Source organism: Ochotona princeps, chromosome 2 (assembly GCF_030435755.1).
Source record: "Ochotona princeps isolate mOchPri1 chromosome 2, mOchPri1.hap1, whole genome shotgun sequence".
Classification (NCBI taxonomy): Eukaryota; Metazoa; Chordata; class Mammalia; order Lagomorpha; family Ochotonidae; genus Ochotona; species Ochotona princeps.
This window is the reverse complement of record NC_080833.1, coordinates 76000474-76017224: the sequence shown is the minus strand read 5'-3', so window position 1 is coordinate 76017224 and position 16751 is coordinate 76000474. Positions and strand designations below refer to the sequence as shown.

General features: G+C 43.7%; 1 long non-coding RNA gene across 1 annotated transcript in view; it reads left to right on the top strand.

The window, feature by feature from the left end:
• LOC131478611 (uncharacterized) overlaps positions 1-16751 on the top strand; it is a 52528-nt gene that overhangs the window by 10327 nt on the left and 25450 nt on the right. Inside the window, exon 2 of the long non-coding RNA XR_009244578.1 lies at positions 6934-7044. This is a non-coding gene — a long non-coding RNA (uncharacterized LOC131478611). The remainder of the gene's footprint in view (positions 1-6933; positions 7045-16751) is intronic.

Below are 16751 nucleotides of genomic sequence, written 5' to 3'. Positions count from 1 at the left end.
CTCATTAGAAAGAATAATTTGTCAAATTATAAAGGCAACTCAAAAATATGTAAAGAGAAAAGGAAGCCAAAAATAGATGAGTTAACGGAAATTGTTAGCTATCTTGAATGAGTTCACATGATCACGCTAGGTTAGTGCTGGCAAATACTTTGAATACAGGTGACATCTTAGGCTTTGTCAGCTCTGTGACTTGGCTGGAACCTCTGCTGTTGATGTGAGAGCAGCCAGCAGCAGTTTAGAAATGACTAGGTGCCCCTGTGTTTCAATAAAACTTTATTTACAAGACATGCAGGTAGGCAGAGTTGAGCAGGACTGTGGTTGCCATGCTCCCTCCATGTAAAGTGTAGCTGTCTGCATAAAAGCAATGATGATCCAGAAAAACCAAAGAAGCTTGTGACCAAATCACTGGCTGGCACCTCTGTAGAACCTGCAGGAAGCAGAAGTACCCTGAATCTAGAAAAGGGCTGAGAACAAAAGGCTTTAAAATCTGCATTCTGCTTTGCATAGTCCTGATTTCTGACTCATCTTCAGAACAAATTCCTATCTAATCTTATTCTCCAAATAGTACATAACCATCTACTTTGCATTCTTCTAAGTTCTCCGTGGTCAGCACTGCAAACATGGTCTTTGCCCTCAAGAAATTTTTAATCTGAAATGAAAGAGAGCATGATTTATGCACTTGATCTTAGCCAAAAGACTGAGAAATGATGGAATGACTTGTAGGAAGTGGTTGCAGCAGATCTGAACTCTGTGGCAGGAAAGAGGTCAGAGTAACAGAGATGTAAGCCAAGGCGTCCACCTTAGTTAGCTTAAGGGATGCAGGGAGAGCTGAAAAACAGACTTAGAGACTTAAAGTCCTAGGAATTAATCTGGAAAGGCAGATGGGGGTAGAGAAGCAACTTGAAGACAGGGAGGAGCTTGCATCAACTTGCAACACCAAAGGGAATCCTCAAGACCCTGAAGTGAATGGACGGGAGCAGGAGGACAGAGGAGAGTGGGACTGGACGAAACTGAGTGGCAACTGTTCGGTTGGGCAGAGCAGGATGCTGGCCTGAGGTAGAGTGAGAGTGTCCTGGCCTTATCTCCTCAGGAATGTCTGGAATGCCCTACAGGAACTACTCAGGCCTTGTCTGGGCCCACCACAAAGTGCACCTTGCACTACAGATCACTTGCTGCAGGACACTAGCAAGCACACACCAAGGAACTGCTGCCTTCTGCCATCCCCTATGCCTTAAGATGTATGAAAGCCCATACTCTATACCTTGGGCAGCCATTACCCTCCTGTGGTTATCTGGCATGTGGGACTGGTCCTAGGCCCTCTCCTGCCAGGGAAAAGTTTATCAGACTAATAAAACTCTACATGAATTAAAAGCCCCTCTTGCTCCCAATCATCTCTTAACGTAACAGCAACCACATTCCAGTTTCAGCGCCATAGGCTTGGTCATGGTCACTCCTCTGATATACCATCTGGCAACATCAGCAAAAGTGGAAATGAGATGACTTTGACAGAACTTTGGTTTTAGGATATCCACATTGGTTCCAATCACCTTAGTTTCCTTCCCTAATCATGAACAAGCAGTCTCTTAGGTCTTCTCCTGCTTCTCAGTTCCTTCCGATTTCCTCCCACCCTGGAGCATCTCTACAAAGCAAATCTGAGCGTATCAGCTCCTGAACGTATAAACCTTCATGAATTATTGTGCTCCTTTAGACTTCAGGTATTGGGGCTTTTTAAAAAAAGATTTATTTTTATTTGAAAGGCAAATTTACTGAGAGAAATAGACAAAGAGGGAGATTTCTTATTCACGGTTCACTCCCCAAACGACTGCAATGGCTGGAGCAGAGCCATGGAGCAAGGAGATTGCTTTGGGTCTTCCAAGTAAGTATAGACTCCTAAGGACTGGGGCCATCTTTCACTGTTTCCTAGGTACATTATTGGGAAACAGGATCAAAAGTGGAGCAGCCAGGACTCGAACTGGTACCCATATGGGATGCTGGCACTACAGGCAGAGGCTTAGCCTACTATTGTATTTATAGTATACAATGGGATGTTTTGATATAACAATAGATTGCAAAATGTATTCTTGATAGTACATGCAACATTCAGCTAAGAATATAAATTCTTAGGTGACAAAATGAATTTATCAGGGAGGAAAGTTGGGATAAAAGGTAGGGTACCTGAGTGTGTCTATGTTTGAGTCCTGGTTTCATCTCCAGCTTCTGATTCCAGCCTTTAGCTGATACAGGATCCATGAGGCAATGATGACGGCTTAGATAATTTTTTTTTCACCCACATGAAACACCTGGATTGAGCTCCTCACTCCAATTCACCCTTATCCAACTCTGACCACTGTAGGAATTTGTGAAGTGAATCAACAGGCAGGGACACTCTTTGTTGGCCTTTCTTTGTCCACCCTCCCCCTCACTATCTTCAAACAAACACAATAAATAAAAATTTAGAAGTGAACTGTAGCTGGATTAAAGGCCACAGCTAATACAATCATTAACTGTCATTAATGTATTGCCACAAGCCCAAGTAAGATCTATTTCTGCTTATGGTGCCTAGAACTTATGACCTCTGTATCAGGAGGATAAAGGAATAAAAGAATCACATTGTCTCCTAAATGCATTGGCCTAAAGGTGATATTACCTTCATCCAAAATCGGTTAGCCAGAGGAAGCCACAGAGCTCGAAAGGAACTTCAACAGAGTTTGGGAAAAGTAAAGGTACACATGACATATTTGGCACGAGTTGTCTTTGTCACAGTACATTTTATGGCTTAGAGAATAATTTAGATGTCTCCTAAAGACCCATATGTTAAGAACTTGATTCCCTGAATTTTATGTGAATGAATTAAGGACGGAACATAACATAATCATGGCATCTTTAGGTGAGTTTTTTTTTTTTGGTTAAGATTTATTTATTTTTTTATTGGAAAGTCAGATATACAGAGAGGAGGAGAGACAGAGAGGAAGATCTTCCATCCAATGATTCACTCCCCAAGCTACCGCAATGGCCAGAGCTGTGCTGATCCAAAGCCAGGAGCCAGGAGATTCTTCCAGGTCTCCCATGCTGGTGCAGGGTCCCAAGACTTTGGGCCATCCTCGACTGCTTTCCCAGGTCACAAGCAGGAAGCTGGATGGAAGCAGGGCTGTCAAAATTAGAACCAGCACCCATATGGGATCCCAGTACGTGCAAGGCCAGGCTTTTAGCTACCAGGCCACCGAGCTGGGCCCTAGGTGAGTTTTGAAAATTGGTAGGATTAGATTAGTAGGACAAAGCCTCTTTGATTGAATTATGATGACTTAATAAGGAAAGAATGCATAGAAGGAAAATAAGTGTGTTTCCTGCTCCCCCACTTTCTGTCTGGTCCTGTGGTCCCTTCTCAGCACTGTCCTATCATCCACTGCCTTCCTCAGACACTAGCTGAGGGGCCACCTAATCTTGGACCTACCTTCAAAATGGTAAGCCACAATGAGTGTCCTTCCTTCCTCAGCAGCTTTTTAAAAGTATTTGTTATACTAATGAAATATACTAACTGTACTTATTGTGTCTATATTGTTAAAAACGAATGATTAGATATTATGTTTGACAGAATTAGAAATTTAAGGTAGCACAGCAAGGTAGAAAGTTATACTATCTCAACAAGATAAAAATATAGTCAAGAAAACTAAATATAAAGTCCTATACACTGGTTGGATTAAAAATGAACTGTTCTTGTACAAGGTGGAAAATATCTTGCTCGACATATTTCAAATAAAATGAAATCACACGAAGCAAATAGTTTTAGCCAACCATATGCTTAGTATGAATCATCAGGCTCTGCAAAAGAAATCTAAAGCAACATAGCAGCATTCAAGGGTGGACAGGGTTTAGAATAAAACAGAGACCCTTCTTTAGCTAAGCCACAATATCCACCCTGCACGCATTTTTTTAAGCCAGTGGTAATGTCCTTCCTAGATATTGAATGCCACAATCGAAGAAGTAACATACATATGAGATACTTCTGCTCTTAACTAACTTCAGAGCAAGAGCAGCTCTCACGGTGAACTAATGTACCCATTTACCTCCTCTCGTCTGGTGTCCCGTGTAACCATAGGCAGTTTTGATGTGCAGCTGGTTAGAGAGAAGAGGGAACAGTTGGAGGAGCACCGTGATGATGGCCCCTGTGGTCAAGCTTTGGCTTTGGATTGCTTTGTCCTTTGAGTTAACCAAGAATTCAATGCTATTTGAAGAAAACTGGGAAAGAAAATTCGGCTTTGGCTGAATTAATTCCCAGAATTAGATTCCAGTGTAAAACAGTGGAAGGCTAGTACCCTGGCTCACAGATAGCCTATAGAATGGGAAACACACACAAAAATCAAACCATGCCCTGATAATATTCTAATACTTTCCACTATCCTTAAAACAATTTCTAAGCTCTATGTCATAGCTGATTTTTTTTTTTTTGGTCTGTTTCTCTCTAACCTCATCCTATGTACTTATTCTAGCCTTTATTTCTTAAGGGCAGAAACTCTTTTTGTATGCTGTTGCATAGGCGGTGTTGAGAATATTGGCTTATTCCTCACTCACTATTAATTAAATGAATGAAATCATACCTAATTTCCAAAAAAAATGTTTACTGAATGACTCCATTTAGAGGAAACTCTCATCCATAAATTCTTACAAATAACTCTTTTAGAACTCTCATCCTTGGGCTTGGCGCAATAGCCTAGTGGTTAAAGTCCTCGTCTTGCACGCGCCCCGGGATCCCATATGGTCACTGGTTCTAATCCTGGTGGCCCTGCTTCCTATCCAGTTCCCTGCTTGTGTCCTGGGAAGGCAGTCAAGGATGGTCCAAAGCCTTGGGGCTCTTTACCCATGTAGGAGAACAGGAGAGTTCCTGGCTCCTGGTTTCGAATTGGATTAGCTCCAGCCATTGTGATCACTTGGGGAGTGAACCATGGGATGGAAGATCTTCCTCTCTGTCTCTCCTCCTCTCTGTATATCCGCCTTTCCAAAAAAAAAAACTTTTAAAAAAAAAATAAATCTCATCCTTACCTCTCCATCATTCCCTTGTATGAAAATTGTGAATTTGATTACTAAGAAGATAGCCAGAGAAGATAAAGGATAACATTACGTGCGGTTCCAACTCCTTGGGAGAACTGGCTGTGAGACTGGAATTGTCCAAGTTGGAGTAGGCCCAACATAGCACAGTAAAAGTACATTTGAGAAACGAATTTTGGCAGCTGACAAAATATTCTCTTGATGTGGATATGACCTTGTATTTATTTTTCTTTTTAAAGACTGGCTCTTTCTGGCAGGGACAAGTGATGACACTGTAAAAAAAGCCAGAATTTTGCAGTGACAATGGCAGTACCAGGAAAGTTGTGGGTTTATGTTAGTGCATCCATTTCTCAGCATCCATTATGACAAAAGTGATGGACCAAATGTGCTCTTAGTCTGCCAATGTTTGGCCTCTTCAGTTGGAGACTCTCCCATGGCTATAGCTGACTAGATTCCAAGATGCTTTGCCACCTGGATTAGTTATCTATGGGCAAAAAAAAAGTTATCCAACCCTTTCTTCTCTCTCTTTTTTTATTCCTCCATTTAACTGTCCCAGATGTCAGCAAATGAGTCAAATGGTGGTTGTTTTTCCATTGGAGCAGACTTTGGAAAAGTCAGTACAGTCCATCATAGTGTGTCTCCACCAGTTCATCATGACATTCTGGGACATCAGACAGGCATCTTTCCCATGTCAGGCTGTCCTAGAGTGATTTATCCCTGTTTGTTCATTTCTGACAAGATAAATGGAGCCCAGGTTGCTAAAGCAGCAAGAATGAGAGCAAGGGGCTGGGTGTAGTCTGGGTCTGGGTGGATGCTGAGAGTGGAAGGTGCAGATGATGCTCAAGTTAAGATGCCAGGATGTACTAAGAGGGCTTCTTAGAATAGCCCAATATGCAAGCAAAGCCATAAAAGTAGAAAATAATTTAAACTGTGGAGACTCTCTTGCTGATGAAATCATGACTAACTTTACTGTGAAGTCAATATAGAATATGGAACGGTTCCTGGTGGGATTTGGAAGGAACCACCTGGAAATGCCTCCCCCACCAGTGTGGTCTAGTGCCTACAAGTTCTCATATCCATTCTTCACATCAAAGCTCTAGTTCTCAAGTGGCCTGATAAAATGCTGGCATTTCCATTATAAGAAGAGAAAATTCAATTGACAGGGATGATATGGGATACTCAGGCTGTCAGTTAGAAATGCAAGAGATCTGCAATGGACAGAACATTTGTGAGGGAACATCAAAAAGTGCATGGAGGGCCTGGCACGGTAACCTAGCAGCTAAAGTCTGCCCTGCTCACACCGGGATCCAATATGGATGCCAATGCTAATCCCAGTGGCCCCACTTCACATTCAGCTCCCTGCTTGTGGCTTGGGAAAGCAGTCGAGGACAGCCCAAAGCTTTGGGATCCTGTACCTGTGTGGGAGACCTGGAAGAGGTTCCAGGCTCCTGGCTTTGGATCGGCACAGCTTCAGCCGTTGTGGCCACTTGGGGAGTGAATCAGCAGATGGAAGATCTTCCTCTCTGTCTCTCCTCCTCTCTGTATATCTCACATTACAATAAAAAAAAAAAAGTACATGGAGAATTGGAATGAAAGAGAAGCATATATTGGCAAAAAAAAAAATCAAAATCCATGCAATTTATTCAAAACCATACATTTTCCATGCTCTTTTTAAAGATTTGTGGTTTTCAGATCCTAACCTTGGAGGTAGTGGTGTTAGAAGGTGAGATAACTCCATTGTCATCAGTTCTGTCCTAATGGAGAACTCTAAGAAGGCAAAAGCAGCAACAAAGGACACCAGTTTAGAGGCTCCAGCGAATTAGTCAACATGAATACATGTGAGCTGTAAAGAAGCTGTGTTTTCATTTCTTCTTTCCCTAACTCTCACAGGAAAATCTCTGATGTGGGCCGAGTCCAAGAGGAAGTATGAAAGGCAAGGGAATTCTGAGACACCCAGTTCAGTTTCATCAAGCTAACTCATCACAATGCCCTCAGCATCAGGTCAGCAGATTCCATGACCTATAGTTATCATCAAGCCACTGAACTTGGTTAGATCATTCCAGTGACCTGTGACCTTTCCATGACACCACATTGCCCTTCTCCAAATGCCCAATTAAATCAGCTTCAACTTAAACTTTATTTTTATTTTTTGTTTGAAAGGTAAACATATAGAGATATGTGTGTAAGACAGAGAGGGAGTAAGATAGACAAAGAGAATCTTCTATCCATTGATTTATTATTCCAGATGTCTTTTGCACCAGAGTTGGGACAGGCTGAAGTCAGGAGCCTGGAATTCAATCTGGGTTTCCCATTTGTGTGGCATACACCCAACTGCTTGAGCCATTGCTTCCTGCCTCCTAAGCTACACAACAGGAAACTGGGTTGAAAGTGAAGCTGTAATCAAACCCATTCATTCTGACACAAAATGTAGGCTTCTGAAGGATGTCAAAACTGCATGTATCTATTTATACTTATTAACTTTATTTACATTGAAAGGTTTATTCATTTGTATTAAAGTCAGAATTATAGAGAGAAAGGGAAACAGGGAGAGATCTCCCACCCACTGGTTTATTCTCCAAATGGCTGTAACTGCCACAACCAGGCCAGGTGGAAGCCATAAGCCAGAGGGGTTTTATCTGAGTCTTCCACATGGGTGCCCAATTACTTGGGTTGTCCTCCACTGCTTTTACAGGCATTTTAATAGGAAGTTGGATCAGAAGCAAAGCAACTAGGACTTGAATTGTTATCCAAATGGGATGCTAGTATTGTAGATAATGGTTTAACCCACTGTGCCACAGTGGTGGCCTGTATTTGTTCACTTTTAAGCCCATGAAAGGCATGCTTCCTAGTTCAGCCCATTTTAAGTATTAACACTATGAGTTTAGCACATGACTGATCATTGTCCTGGGGTTGACATAAAACAGGACAGGAAGCTGAGAGATTCCCCCCAACAGATAAGATACCAGCTGCCAAGGGAAAGGACAGCTTGTTTTGGGCATGCACAGTAAGGGGAGGGCAGTTTGTTTCTCATGCACTCAAATCCTCCAATATTGGTTTCTTAGCTAGCAGCCAGCAGGCACAAAATTATGCTGTTTCTGTACCAAAGGTGCCAACCTGATCCTCTCATCAGTCTTGGAGCTGGGCCGGCTATGAAAAAAGAAAACCATTCCCCCAAACCTAGGATCTGAATGAGGCACTTTTCATAATCTGAACAAAGACATTCAGTGTGTAGCCATGTCTCTTGAATTTTCTATCATTGCCAATGACATAAAGAATACATATTAGGTCTCTTCTCCCAGATAACAGCCCAGAGCTCCTGGCACTCTCATAATGTTCTGGCAGGTAGGGGCATCTTTTGTTAAAATATTTGATCTTGACACAAGATCTTGACACAAGAACTTCTAAGATATTGAAGTCTCAAGGTGATGTCTGGTGCGTGGGGCCTCTAGTCAGCTTCAGATGAGGACTGGGTACCAGGAAGACTGCACCTTGCTCAGCAAAGTTAACACTTTCAGTCCCCTCTTCCATATGCCCTGCAAGGCAAGAGGGGCTGGAGTTTGAGCCAATCATTAATGGTTGAAGATGTAGTTAATTACTTTGAACCAAATAAATCTTTGTGAAAACCTGACCATGGATTTCCCTGAACCTATGGGTTGGTGCACACACCCATGGGAGGTTGGTACAGCCTATGTCCATGAGGACACATGCTTCTAAATTTGAAATCGCTCTGGATTTCAATCTGTGTATGTCTTCACCTGTCTATGCTTTGTATCCTTTATGATATTCTTTACAGTAGATAGGTAAGAGCAAATTAAATGTTTGCCTGAGTCCTTAGAGCAAATAATAGAATATGAGGATGGGATGATGAGAATCCCTGGTTTGCAGCTAAGTGGGTAACAGTCGTGCCTCACCTGGGGACCCATGAATTGTTGCCAGTACCAAAAGTCTGAGTAGTGTGACAGGGCCTCTGATGGGGGTCTGTGCTAACTCTGGACTCTGTGAGTCCAGAACTGAATGTAGTACTCCCACCTAGTATTGCAGAGAACTGGAGAATTTTTGGCATAGAAAATCCACCCACACACTTGATGTCAACAGTGTTGTGGATTGAGGAATAGTTTTCACAGAGTTGCTTCTGCTGCTTTTTGGAGGGAGAAAGCTAGGTTAGGATGCCTGGATAGTTTGCCTGGACAAAACATACTGGCCTGAAACTATCCCAATTTCTGCTTTCCGTCGAGCTGGGGTTACCTTTACATGAGAAAAGTAACAAGGGACTGCAGAAGGTCCCTGGAAAATAGAATTAGAAAAGAAAAGAAAAGCTCTGGCAAAAATATTTTTTAGACTCTATAGTTTTATCATAATATAGTTTCCTTCATGAATTCTTTGAAGATGCCCCAAGGGGAGACTGGTGAAGAAATCACATAATTTCACATTGGTGTTGAAGTGTTAGGCTGATGCTCTGTCTTTATGGCACTGGGCAGCTTCTGCTTTCCTTGTTGGTGGTCATCAAGACATTTAAATAAGAAAACTGAGCTCAGCCCAGCATAATGTCTCACTTGGTTGGTCCTGCCCCTGCAAACACCAGCATCCCATATGTGTACTGGTTCATGTCCCAGCTGTTCCACTTCCCCTCCAGCTCCCTGCTTGTGACATGGGAAAGCAAAGGCGGATGACTCAAAGCCTTGGAACCCTGCATCCATGCGGGAGACCCATAAGAGGCTCCTGGCTCCAGGCTTTCAATTGGCTAAGCGCCAACTGTTGTGGCGTCTTGGGGAGTGAATCAGAAGATAGAAGATCTTTCTGTCTCTCTTCTCTGTAAATCTACCTTTCCAATAAAGATAAATAAATAAATCTTTTTTTTAAAAAAAGGAAAACTAACCTCAGTGCAGAAAAGTTTGGAGTATATGTGTGTGTGAAGTTAATGCAGACATAGTTTGAAAGAACTAACTTCCACCAACTTAATAGAGGTTCATATTTTCTGCACTGGGGAGCTTGTAATATCATGTGCATTGTCATCGTGCAGTTCCCCTCCTGTAGGGATTCCTAGGGCAGATCTGGAAAGAGCCTCACACTACAGTTCTGATCTCAAGTGAGAAGTTCGTCTAAGAATAATGGCATTTACCTGGGAATAGCAGAGAATTACAAGGGGAATACACACACCATAACAACCTCCATTAGGTTTGAATTCTTCAGATGCATAAATAGAGCATGGAGCCAGTCATACTTGCACACTGGAAGGCCCCATCTTCAACAAAACTGTGCCTCTGGGAAGTTGATGTCCCCAGTGTGCCACCAAGTCCACTTTGTTATCCCCTTTGAACACATCAGTCTTCACTTTAGAAGCTTGGAGCATAGCACAATGCAAATAGCAGGGAATGCCTATTGTACCCATGGTCCTTACCCATTGTACCGAGGGCTTTAGAGGAATTACTCAATCAACACATGTTTACTGAGGCCCTACTGACTGCTGGAAAGTGTCTTGGGTCCTGAGAGTGTAAAATAAGCTATCAATCCTTATCCTCATGAAACATACATCCCAAAGGGAGCTAAAGACCGTTTTTGGAGTGGAATGTGTGATATGGAGATGATGATAAAATCTTTTTCTCAGGAACAGGTGCATGCTCAGCCTTTCGCATATTAGCCTCAGTCTCTTCCCAGGATATTTGCACTGACTTCTCAGCATCACACATTCAGCAACTGGTGCCAAGTGAAGGGATTTTGACATGAAGGAATTTCCTGAAGGTCACGTGGAGAAGAGGCTCCTTCAATCACCACACCTCAGTAGACTGACTGCTCACCTTGGCTCCCTGTTGCTCTAAAATAAACCTTTGCAGGAAGCTGGCCAGGGCTCTATGTTGTTTCTCTGTTTTAATTTTAAATATCCATTAGGATATTCTTAAAAACTTTAATTTTTATTTGAAAGGCAAATTTTACAGAGACAAAAGCAGATACACACACACACACACACCCCCCTTCCATCCACTGATTCACTCCTCAGATGGCTGCAATGCTGGAGCTGAGTCAATGCAAAGCCAGGAGCCTCCCATGTAGCTGCAGGGGCCTAAGCACTTGGGTCACCCTCCACTGCATTCCCAGGCTATAAGCAGAGAGTTGGATCAGAAGTAGAGCTGTTGGGACAGGAACTGACATCCGTATGGGATCCTGGTACCACAGGGCAGAGGATTAGCTTGTGCTACTTCACTGGTCCCAATAATTTTGGTTTCAAAGCTGGACTGGGTGCAAAGTACTGAGTTTCTGTGGCACACACAAGCTGTTGACATCTCACTAGAATGGATTTTCAACATCTAAAAATTTACCTGAGATGAGGGTGGGGCAGGAGAGGGAGAAAAAGTGATAAGAACAAAGAGAAGAAATTTTCTTTTGTGTTTGTATTCCAGATTTGGCTCACCTTGCTCTGCAAATTTACCTAAAACTCCCCCATTTCATGGTGAGCCTTGAATAAATTCCCATTTGCCACGACAAGCTGAGTCACACCGTCTGTGTCACTCTTCGGTCTCTGAGACTGGCTGCCTTGCTGTGTGGCTGTGAGGAAGCCACATCTGGCCAGACACCCACACTTGCAGGTGGAGCTCCTTCTGAGATGCAGCTGGGTGGAAATGTGTCATTGCCAGCAGGATAGGGCGGCCAGAAGGAGGGCAGCGGGGGGGGGGGGGGGCAAGCGTTTTGGGTGGGAGGACTGAGAACTCACCGGAGTTTAGGGTTGCCCAAGGGGAAGCTGGCTTTTTTTGACTGACAAGAGGGTGATGTCATTGAGGAGCTTTCCTTCCAGACCGCCAAGGGGTGAGGTTGCACCTGGGAGGAGAGCAAGCTCATGCCAAGCTTCTTTTACTTCTGACAGCTCCATGAGGGAGTTCTGTGCCAAATGTGCCTGATGGCAGGCAATCCTGGGGTTTGCTCTGCCTCAGCAGAGCTGGTTCTGCCTTGGGAAGGCGTTGAGGGAGCAGCACCTCCAAGGTGGAACAGTGCTGCTTTGCTGGTCTGCTTGGTTCCCCAGGAACCCTGCTGGCTTTGCCTGTGTGAACTCTTTCTCCATTTAAATCAAATTCTGCTTCACAACAGTGTTGGTTGAATACAAGTGAGGCCAGACTGGTTCTTCTTAGTTGAAAAGACATTAAAATGGTGGCTCGGGGTGCTTAATGGATTTGGGGCCCTGAGGTCACCCGGACAGGCTGGGATCTCCTCACTTTCAGAAAGGAGGATCATTGTCCTCATGCTTCCCATCTGAGGTGTTTTGCCAGGGATAGAGCTAAGCAACCAGCGCAGACCCACACTGAATTCTTGTGTGAAGACAGAGGGCATGTCTGAGGCAGGTGGGACCAGGGAACCAGGTTCCAGGCCTTACAGGAGCCCGGAATCTAGTAGCTGTGGTTGAGTACTGCTGTCTCCCCTGGCAGGGGCAAACCTGTGGTGCTGACCCCTCCAAAATAGGAAAATGCTAGTTCATCGGTCAACATCTGCCACGTAACTTAAAAATCCACTGATGAAAGCAGATACATTTCTTCGTGATCCTTCTGAGCTGTACTTGGCTTGTTTTCTGCATGTCCTGAGAGCCCCATTCACCATGTCCTTCCCCACACAGGTCAGCTACACAGCACTAACTCCAGCAGAACAATCTGCGGAGCCACTCACTCTGCTCGGCAGCCCCAGGCCCATCTCCCAGTCGACTCACTTGGGATGCAGGAGACCATCTCCTCTGTAAACTCTAAATACCAGTCAATAGCAGCACAAGGGGAAGTAGTTCACTAATAAAATTTCCAAATAACAAAACATAAAGAGTTCCTGTCCCTGAACTTGGAAATGGAAGATAAGGGAAGAATTATGTGCCAAGGGAGCTATGTGCATGGCCAAGGGGAGGAAAGGTGGACAGGGGTAAGGTTCCCATGATTCTAGGAGAAGCACAAAGACCAGCAGGGAGTATGGATTGGGAATGCTGTGGTAGGCTAAGGAAAATGATTCTCCCTTCTTCTGGAAGAGAACAGGGACAGAGATAGTAGGAGTCTCACTTGTCAAAGAAAGTAACCAGCCCCAGTGTGACACCAACCCTTGACCAGACCTCCCAGAGGAATACTAGACCTCTGGAGCCACATCGCTGTCACAGTTGTGTGTCTCAGGTGGGTCTTTACAATCACTGTACTTTGTTCTATGCTCGCTTCCCTCCCTTCCTCCTCCTTTCTTCCTCCATCCCTCTGTCTTTCTCCTTCTCCATGTCATGCAGCCCTCCATCTTCATAGTAACTGGAGTAATATAGAATAGATTTCATTTTAATCGATTCTGAAAATCCTTCTGGAATCTCAGATCCACCATTACATACTGTTTTCAGTGTTCAGGATCACAGCCATTGACACAGAGGATCTGGAGACAGGCACAAATCAGCAAAGTCTTGAGAAGGAGCCTGGAATTGGTTAGGGGGTTAGTGTTGTGGTGTAGTGAGTAAAACCACACCCTGAGATGCTGGCATCCCAAATGGATGTTAGTTCAATTCCTAACTGCTCCACTTTCAATCCAGCTTCCTGCCAATATGCCTGGGAAAGCAGAAGAAAATGGCTCAAGAACCTCTGTGGAAGACCCAAATGAAGATGCTAGCTCCTGACTTCAGTCTGGTGCAAGTCCTGGAAGATCTCTTTCTCTTTCTATCTCTCCCTCTTGCTCGTATAATTCTTTTAAATAAATAAAAATAAATATTTAAAAAGAAGATTATGAACAAGTCTCAGTTTTGAATTGGTGTCATGAGATTTCACATTTTCTCCTAAAAGACAGAAGTAGAAGAATTTCAGATTCATTTCTGGCTGATTAATCTCCCTCTAAAGTTTTCCTTGTCACACTCCTTATTACATTTCCATATATCAAAAACAACAAACAATAATCAACAATAGCAAACAACCAAACAAAAAACCTTTTTGGGTTGAAATATCTATTTTTATGGGCCCAGCGGCATGGCCTAGCAGCTAAAGTCCTCGCCTTGAAAGCCCCGGGGATCCCATATGGGCGCCGGTTCTAGTCCCGGCAGCTCCACTTCCCATCCAGCTCCCTGCTTGTGGCCTGGGAAAGCAGTTGAGGACGGCCCAATGCAGTGGGACACTGCACCCGCGTGGGAGACCCGGAAGAGGTTCCTGGTTCCCGGCTTCGGATCGGTGCACACCGGCCCGTTGCGGCTCACTTGGGGAGTGAATCATCGGAGGGAAGATCTTCCTCTGTGTCTCTCCTCCTCTGTGTATATCTGGCTGTAATAAAATGAATAAATCTTGGGCCCGGCGGCGTGGCCTAGCGGCTAAAGTCCTCGCCTTGAAAGCCCTGGGATCCCATATGGGCGCCGGTTCTAATCCTGGCAGCTCCACTTCCCATCCAGCTCCCTGCTTGTGGCCTGGGAAAGCAGTCAAGGACGGCCCAAAGCTTTGGGACCCTGCACCCGCGTGGGAGACCCAGAAGAGGTTCCTGGTTCCTGGCATCGGATCGGCGTGTACCGGCCCGTTGCGGCTCACTTGGGGAGTGAATCATTGGACGGAAGATCTTCCTCTCTGTCTCTCCTCCTCTCTGTATATCTGGCTTTCCAATAATAATAAAATCTTAAAAAAAAAATGAATAAATCTTTAAAAAAAGAGAGAAATATCTATTTTTACAAGTTATTCTCATATCTGGCTATGAGATCATCAACACATGCATAATTATTTCTGGCTTGAAAATATAAATATCTCGATTAATTAAGTTACTTGTCTACTATGAACAGCAGGAAAAGTTTCTAGACAGGACTCCAAGGTCACTTGGCCTCTCTCCTAGCATTGCAGTCTACAAGGCTAGACTAGCAGATGTCTGGCAGCACTTTAGTTATCTTCTCTATTATGCCAGAAGTGTGGCAGCTGCCTGCTTACCTACTTCTGATAAAACTTACAACCATTGGGCCCGGGGGCGTGGCCTAGCGGCTAAAGTCCCCGTCTTGAACGCCCCGGGATCCCATATGGGCGCCGATTCTAATCCCGGCAGCTCCACTTCCCATCCAGCTCCCTGCTTGTGGCCTGGGAAAGCAGTCGAGGACGGCCCAATCCTTTGGGAATCTGCACCCGCGTGGGAGACCTGGAAGAGGTTCCTGGTTCCCGGCTTCAGATCGGCGCAGCACCGGCCGTTGCGGCTCACTTGGGGAGTGAATCATCGGAGGGAAGATCTTCCTCTCTGTCTCTCCTCCTCTCTGTATATCTGACTTTGTAATAAAAAATAAATAAAATCTTTAAAAAAAAAACTTACAACCATCGGTATAATTAACAACATTAGCAAAAATATGCTTGTCTATTTTAAATGTCACAGATTTCCATTGCAGAATGCTACTAAACAGAAACATCAAGAAAAACATTACCTGTATTCATACTACTAAGAAATAAGCAATTAACCTTATAATGAAAGGCCCTTAAGTGTTTTTTCTGTTCACATGTATTTTAGATAATATTTAAAGTTTAAAATCTTCATTTTCGTTTTGAAATAGGATTACCATTTGCTGTTCATTCCCCAAACGCATGTAAGGCTAGACTCAGCTGGCTGATTAGAGGAGCCAGGAACTCCATCTGGTTTGCCTATGTGGATGCCAGGGTCGCAACCACTTGGGTCATCAGAGTATCAGCAGGAAGTTGGAATCAGGAGTGATGAGTGGAGCATGACCTGAACTATGTGCTCCAAAATGGGACAGGAGCATCCGAATCAACATCTTAATCTCCACACCAGATTCATTTTTCATTCACGTAGGCCTTTTTTAAAGATTTATTTATTTTTATTGCAAAGTCAGATATATACAGAGGAGAGACAACGAGAAATAGCTTCTGTCTGAGGATTTACTCCCCAAGTGACCACAATGGCTGGTGCTGCATTAATTGAAAGCCAGGAGCTCAGATCCTCTTTCATGTCTCCCAAGTAGGTGCAGGATTTGGGCCTTCCTCTACTGCTTTTCCAGGCCATAAGCAGGTAGCTGGATAGGAAGTGGGGCTGCCGGGATTAGAACTGGCGCCCATATTGGATCCTGGTGCATTCAAGGTGAGAACCTAGGCCACGGCACCAGGCCCTAGGTTTTTAATTTTTTTTTTTTTAAGTAAAGAGCTAACGTTCTAACATTCTAATAAGATTTGATTTTTTATGGTAAAAAATTGATAACATATATTTTCCCTATACAGTTAAGTATTCACAGACAACATGATATTTAATGGCTATGACAGTGTTTGGTTATATAGATATATCACAATTTACTTAAAAGTTCCCTATTGGGAACTATGGTTATGCAGTTATTTCTTACTGATACAGATAACACAAATACAGACAGGCTATGCATAGATTTTTGCAAGAATCCCTAATTACTTCCTAAAGACAAATTCCCAGAAATGGAATGCTGGCTGACAGAGCTAAGACATGTTCAAGTATTATGTTACACTTCCGCCAAACTGGCCTGCAGAGAGGATGTCACAATTTATCTCCCTTAAGTAAGTTAAGAGAGTGATTGTTCCTCTATGACCTCAACAAAGTCAGTCTGACAACTGAAAAACTGGAATCTCATTTTCATTGGAATTACTTTTTCACCGTGTTATTGACTATTTGCAGACCAAGTGCCTAGTGAACGTCCCCTCATGCCATCTATTCAGTTTCCTGTTCTGCTGGTCATCTTTCACTTACTGATTTGTCCGTAAGCTAACTGACAGTTTCCACCCTCAGATAATTTT